At 48.2% G+C, this 7,325-nt stretch overlaps 1 pseudogene across 1 annotated transcript; it reads left to right on the top strand.

Moving 5' to 3' along the window:
• The first annotated feature begins 4,819 nt into the window (after window positions 1-4,819).
• LOC308532574 (CDC42 small effector protein 1-like) lies at window positions 4,820-5,336 on the top strand (annotated as a pseudogene). The gene is made up of 2 exons: window positions 4,820-4,865; window positions 5,012-5,336. The product of its transcript is annotated as a CDC42 small effector protein 1-like (transcript).
• Window positions 5,337-7,325: the final 1,989 nt, after the last annotated feature.

Genomic DNA, 7,325 nt, shown 5'->3' with positions numbered 1-7,325 from the left:
CAGGACTGACCTCATTTCACTCCACAAACGTGCTGGACTCATTATTTATGTGCACTACCTCTCTCCTCATTATCAATCTTGGAGAGAAAGTTCTATCTTCACCCTTTAATGCTACATGTATTTGAGATTCTATTTCCGTTACTTGCCAAAAAAAAAAAAAAAATCTGCAATCTCTGAAAGTATTATGGATAGCCTAGGGAAAGATGAACTGCTCTATCTAGTTACAGAATAGGTGCTATCGGTAATGAGTTGATCAATCTCTTTGCCTACAAGGTCCTTTTTTGTTTGGGGTGTTAGGGTGTCTGTCTGTCTGTCTGTCTGTGAGGATAGTAATGGGTACAGAAGGCCTGCTAACATCTGAATTGGTTAGCTGTGGCTCTCACTTTACCCATTTAAAAACTGGTAGCAGCTAAGTTCAAAATATGTGCCTATGTAATGTCCTGGCCAGTGTGGCTCAGCTGGTTGAGTGTCATTCCGTGAACTGAAAGGTTGCTAGTTCAATTCCTGGTCAGGGCACATACCGAGATTGCGGGTTTGGTCCCTGGTCGGGTGCACTCGGGGTGTGTAGGGGAGGCAGCCAGTCAATGTTTTTCTCTTTCTCGTCCCCCTTCCTTCTTCTCTCTCTAAAAATCAATAAAAAAACATATTTTAAAAAAGAAATTGACCATGCTAGCCTTATATGTTAGTGAATGAGACAATTGATCACACTATATGGCATAATTTGAGGTTCATACTAAAAACAAACTACCTAAGTTTTAACACTGTCAGGTCATTTGCTACCCTAGCCCACACACTGTTAATCTGAGGGTTAAGGAGGTACAGGGAAATCAAATGTAGAGTGGCCAACCTGAAGAGACAGACGGTATCCTGAAATAGAAACTGCATGTGATTTACAATCTCAGCTCTGCCATTTCACGCTGTGTGTCCTTTGCCAAATCAGTCACCCTCTCTGAGCCTCATTTTCCCCATCTCTAAAATAAGTTTAATGATATTCACATCACAGGGCTGTGGCAAGGGCAAATGAGAGAATGTCAGCGAAAGCACAGTGCCGCCCACCTACCCCACTTACGCTCTGAGCTCACCTTAGCCCACCCGAGGCTTCCCCTGGTGGCTGAACAGTGCCCAGGAGATTGCATCCCTCTCTGGGCTCTCCTCGCCTTCCTCCCAGCCCTAAGCATCTTACAGTTTGGAGTTCCCCCTTACTCTATATGCTTAAGTGACCATGTGCTTGCCAATCAGAACACGGGGAGGAAATGAGTAAACATTGCTGAAAAGTGTAGGCGCAGGGAGGGAGAGGGAAATGCTGGTTCAGACCGCTGTTGCCAGTCATCACCCTATGCACATTCTGGTGTCTTGGGAAGCCTCCGACCAGCTGTACGGTTTGGGGAGCCTTGACACTTTGCCTCCTCACACCCTCTCCTGAGCCACCGATGAAGAGCCATGGCTTCGGGCTCCCAACCTGGTGTGCAGTCACAGGAATGCAGGGTGGGACGGCCCAGAAGTTAAGTGTACCTGCCAGCTCATCAAACACCATTATGTCTTGGCCACCTCGTATATGAACTAGGGGTAGGAAAACTACTTCCTTATTAAGTAACTGTCCTATATAATAAAGAGGTAATATGCAAATTAACCCTAACATCCTCACAAGATGGCTGCCTACGACCAGGCTGGCAGGGGGGTTAGTGAGGGATGACCAAACGACTGAACAAGCAAGCTGTGTGGGGCAACCAGGCCAGTGGGGGGGTGGGAGGGAGAGGGGCTGTGAGGGGTGACTAGGCTGGCAGGGGGGGCAGTTTGGGGCAATTAGGCTGTCGGGGGGGGGGGCAGTGAGGTGCGACTAGGCCAGTGAGGGGGCAGTAAGGGATGACCAGGCCAGTGGGGGAAGGGGGGCAGTTAGGGGCGATCAGGCAGGCAGCAGGTGAGCAATTAGGAGCCAGTGGTTCAGGATTGTGAGAGGATGTCTGACTGCCGGTTTAGGCCCGATCCCAGCAGTCGACTTCTCCCAAGGGGTCCGGATTGGAGAGGGTGCAGGCTGGGCTGAGGGGACCCCCCTCCCATGCACAAATTTCATGCACTGGGCCTCTAGTTGTTAATATTTGTTACAGGCTGGATGTTTGTGTCCCTCCCAAATTCAAATGTTGAAATCCTAACCCCAATGTGATGAATGGTACTAGGAAGTGGGGCATTCTGGAAGTGATTGGTCATGAGGGTAGAGCCCTCATGAATGGGATTAATGACCTTATAAAAGAAACCCTGAGATCCCTGGGTGGCTCAGTTGGTTGGAGCATCGTCTGATGTGCCAAGGTTGCAGGCTTAGTCCCCAGTTGGGCACATATGGGAGGTAACTGATTGATGTTTCTCTCTCACATTGATGTTTCTTTCTTTCTCTCTTTCTTTCTCTCCCTTCCTCTCTTTCTAAAGATCAATAAATGTATATCCTTGGATAAGGATTAAAAAATACATATATATTTTATAACTTTTAGAAAATGTACAAAAAGAATATTAAAAATAAAAATCAATCTCAATCTTCTGACCTAAAAATTAACCTGGTTAACATTTTTATATATTTCCCTAATTTTCCCTGGTGCTTTTTCATGGTTGTGATTATAGTTATTATTTTATAACATAGTTTTTCTTGATTTGAGTTTCCTAGCAGCAACAAATCCTGAACTAAACATTCAAGAGCACATAACTTATTTTGAAGGTGACCCCAGGAAATACCAGTAGGAAAGCAGGGAAGAGATACAGGAAAGAGCAATGTTCCAGTCACTATTGCTGTGGAACAAGTAACTCCTTGGTTGTATAAAACAGGACCTTTATATTTTGCATACAATTTTATGAATCAGGAATTTGGAAAGAGCTCAAATGTGAAATGTCCTCTGAGCCTTCAGGCATTTGAAGGCTCTCTGGGCTGCATGTCCCAGATGGCCCACTTCCATGCCGGCAGTTAATGCTGAGGGTCTGCAGGGAGCTCAGTAGGGTCTAAGGACCAGAGCAACTGCATGTGGGCTCTCCAGCACAGCAGCCTGGGTGTAGTCAGACTTCTTACCTGGTGACTGGTTTCCCCAAGAGTGAGTGTCTGAGAGAATCAGTGGAAGCTGATGGCCTGTTATAGTCTAGCTTTGGAAATCATATGGTGTCAATACTGCCATACTATTTTCATCAAGGCCATCACAAGCCCACAGGGGGAGAGGACATTGATCTTACCACTTAATGGGAGGAATGCCAAAGACTTTGGGGCCTTTAAAAAAAATCATTACAGGAAGGAAGCCAATAAATGTATAATTAATCCAATTGGCACTGTGTTGCAACTGGAGCTGAGTTCTGCTGGAGAACTTTTAGAAACAGTGTAGAAAACATCTCACAATCGTCCCCAAGGAGGGCTGAGGAAGCTAAAGTATTTGACCATAAACTTTCCATTTGTAGTGGTTATGGCTGGGAATTTTGAGGAGGAAGGACTAATTCCCCTGGGATTTGATGGGCATTCCCCTAGCACTGACTTCTAGCACACTGCTTGGCTAGAGAGCCTCAGGCAGGGAGCTCCATGTGGTCACAGCAAACAGCCTTTCAGGAACAGAGATCTGCACAGAGATGCATGCCAAGGGGTTCTAGGATGCTGCTGACAGTCTCTCCTACAGCGTATCGGAGGCATTTTTCCTTGCCAGTGAATATTCCCTGTGACAACTTTTAATGGCTACACAGGTATTTTGTTGTTTAACATCTCTGTGCATAGAACTGAGGGATAGGGGGGAAATCATGTCACCGTGTCCATTAAAGCCACTACATTTTCTCTAACTTTAGACCACCAATTATTCATGTTTCTAATTTTCCTTGGTTTGCTCCCTTGCTTTACACCAAACTTTCACCTCTTCCTATGACCCCTTTCCAGTTGCACCCCTTTTACTCTAGGCAGATAAACTATTCTGTTTCAGTGACAAAATAGAAGAAATCAGATGATCAACCTCAACGATGTCCTTTCCTACCTACCCGTTTTTCTACATCCAATCCCTTTCTCATTCCTTTTCTTCTAACCTCAGAAGGTAAGGAGTCCCTCCTTAAGTTCTAGACCAACCCTCATCCTCACTTTCTCTACATGAATCCCTGCCTCAACCCCACCTGAGTTCTTCCTGCCGCCTCCTATCCTACCTCCTTACTTCTCCTCTCTCTACCCTTTCTTTTCAACCTCTCACCCACTCTTTGTTCTTCCTCTCTTCCCTATTAACATGCCCAAGGCTTTCTTCAGGCTAAAATCACATGCCCTTACCCCCCTAGCAATTGTATAATTTCTCTCCTCACTTCCCATTCATCCCAGGATGCACTGCATTTGAGCTTCTGCCTCTGCTGGTCTTCTGCACTTGCCATGGTCACCCACCAACAGCCAATGGCCCACTCTGGAGGGTAAGTCCTCGTTCCTGGTTCTTAGCCCCCTGCTACTAATGAGTCACTGGGAGCCTTCCTCCTCTTGCTGAAAGCTCTGTCCTCTTGACCTCCATGACTCTGACTCTGCACTCTCCTGGTCAACACACCCTAAGAACATTCTTCTTCCTTTTGCTGGCCACCCTTCCTTTGGCTAGTCCAAAATGTTGCTGTTCCCTGTCCCGTACTTGCTTTTTGTCTATAGTTTCTCCTGACGTGATCTTATCCTCTTTCATGTTCCCAATTATAAGGCTACAATCTCTTGTCTAAAACCCTTGGGGCCAGAGCCCCACCTCTGCTGGCCTGCCCTCAGCTCCCCACCACACCAAGGAGCCAGTCCAGGAACCCCACACTGGTGGGCATCGAGCAGGAGCCCCCCAACAAGCTCTAGCCGGGCGCCTCAATGCCGGAGCAGAGCAGGGTTCCAAGCCTGAGGAAGACATACTCTTGTGCCTGCCTGCCCACTTCACTCTCTGGCCCTGCTGGTCTCTCAGGATCGGGGACACTGGCCTTTACTGCTCAGCTAAGGGTTCCGAGGACTCTCCTTTCTCTAGCCCCGTCCCGCGGAGTGAACCCAGGGTGTTGTGACCTGAAGGGAGTGCGGAGCAGGTGGTCAGGGCACCCGAGCAAGAGCCCTCTGGGGCCTCAGGCGGAAGAGTGAAACCGGAACCATCAGGGAACACAGGTGAATTTTGGCACAAACTGGGCTGCTGTGTGGTAGAGAAACCCCAGCCGAAGAAGAAGAGGAGATGGATCAATCGGACCATGATCGGGAACCAATGAATTTTGTCCACCTGACTCACATTGGCTCTGGGGAGAGGGAGGCTGGAGATGGACTTGCCATGACAGGTCCTGTTCAGGAGCAGATGAGATCCAAGGGAACCCGAGACAGGCCATGGAGCAATTCTAGGGGCTTGTAGCTCCAACAGGGATGTTTCTGCTGTCTGAAGTCTCCACTCTGTGCCCAGCCCAGAAGAGATGTTGCCTCCACCAGGTCCTCTGAGAATCAGTGTCCTCAAGGCCCCTTTTTTCCTTCTCTGCCTGATAGCGCCTCAAAAGGCTTGGGGGCTGGACTCCCTCCATTTCCTCTGGCTGTAACCCTTCCTGGAGATGGGGTCAAGGCAGCAAAACTGGCCAAGTAGCTACTGGCTGGCCAGAAAAGCTCAGCTGAAGCCCTGCACACTCTCAGATCTGAAACAGGAGTTTCTGGAAACCTGGAATGAGTTCCCTCCTCCTGAATGACAGTCTGGGTGCCACCAGTTTTTAAACTATTCGCCTGGAACTCCTTAAATGGCAGGTGGGTGAGGTTACCAAGCTGAAGCTGGCTTTGCTGTGAAGCTCCCTACCCCTCTGCCCTTCTCCTTCCTTCTGAATGAACTGAAGCAGACGTCAAGCAGGGGCTGGGAGGGTGACCACTGCCTAGTCTACTCTCTTTAAATCTCAGAACTTAAGCTCATAGGTCTTCAATATCTCTCTGCTAATGTCAGCGTCTTTCTCTAGTTAGGCATCTAACCCTGTTTCTGTAGCATTGCTAGCTTCCCAATATCTTTCCTTTTTAAAAATTAATTAAAAGTTAAATTTAAGATGCATTCTCTTAATTACCCCCACCCTGCTACTACCTCCGTCCTTACCCTCATTCCTGTTAGAAACCTTATTGTTTCCCATTGAATACGACTTAAGGTAAGAAATGGATCTTACCCTGATGACATTCCAGTTAGGTCTCGGGGACCTGGCCTGCCCTCTGCCAACCTCCCTGCTGGCCCAGGTGAGAGGAGGAAGAGAAGAAAAAGGAGGAAGAGAGCTGGAGAGAAATCCAGATGGCAGTGCAACTAGGAGTTATGTCTCAGGTGGACTTCCTTCCTGACCATGGAGGATGGAAGGTGGGGAGATAAATTGAAAACAATCATCTGGGAGTTTAGGAATCTTACAATCCTCACAACCTGGGAGCAGGGAGACAGAGAGCAAGTTTTCTCAGTCTGGACACTTTTGACATTTGGGGCTGGATAATTCTTAGTACTAGGGGACTGTCCCGTGCATTATAGGATGTTTATCAGTGTCCCTGGCCCACCCTAGTTATCACACCCCAAAATGTCTCCAGACATTGCCAAGTGCCTCCCAGGGGGCAAAAGCGCCCCGAACTGAGAGCCAGTGATCTAGAATCAACAAAGTTTTCTCTTAAGTGATTTTTATCCCCCACCACACTCCCATCCCATTGTTCATCCTAAGCCTGAGGCTTGATAAACTAGCCCCCCTGTAAAGTAGGTTTGATAATCTCCAAACAATTCTTTATTCATTGTGTTGCTTGTGCTTGCATGGGTTGCTTGTGATGGACAGGCTTCTCCCTTCTTGCTCGGTGGAGGAGGGGTTCCTGCAGTGGTGGGATTGGGGAAGGGAGGGAGAGAAAAGCAGCAGAGCCATAGACACCCCAGTGCTGTTCTCCCTGAATCTGAAGCTCTATTTCTGTGCCCCAGCCCTGGAACCAGACACAAATAAGACTCAGGGAGTTTTGTCTGAAGAACTCCCCACCTGGCCGAGGAGTCTGCTTTGGGTGGGAAAGTAATGGAGGAGCAGGGTCTTCAGGCACTTTCTGTTTTCTCGGGTGTGTTTTGTCCTGCCCCCTTCCTTGCAGGGAGATTAGGAGGCAGAACAGGACAGATGAGCTCCCGCCTGCTCTGTGTCCAGAACGCAGGGGTCTCTCAGTAGCTCAGTAACAGGAAGCATGATGATGGTGGGTCAGGATGTGGGAATGAGGACCCACTCTGCTGATTCCTCCACCTGTGAAGTTTGCCCCCACCTACAGCGACTGAGGTTCTAAGCTTTTCAAGTTCCAGTGTATTTCCTAAAGTGTTCCAGGGTCTAGGATTGCTCATAGAGATAGCATTCCAAATCTACTCTGTGCCAGTCAAGCT

This window comes from Myotis nattereri (genome assembly GCF_964212035.1).
Source record: "Myotis nattereri genome assembly, chromosome: 1".
Taxonomy (NCBI): Eukaryota; Metazoa; Chordata; class Mammalia; order Chiroptera; family Vespertilionidae; genus Myotis; species Myotis nattereri.
This window is presented reverse-complemented; position numbering and strand designations above follow the sequence as displayed.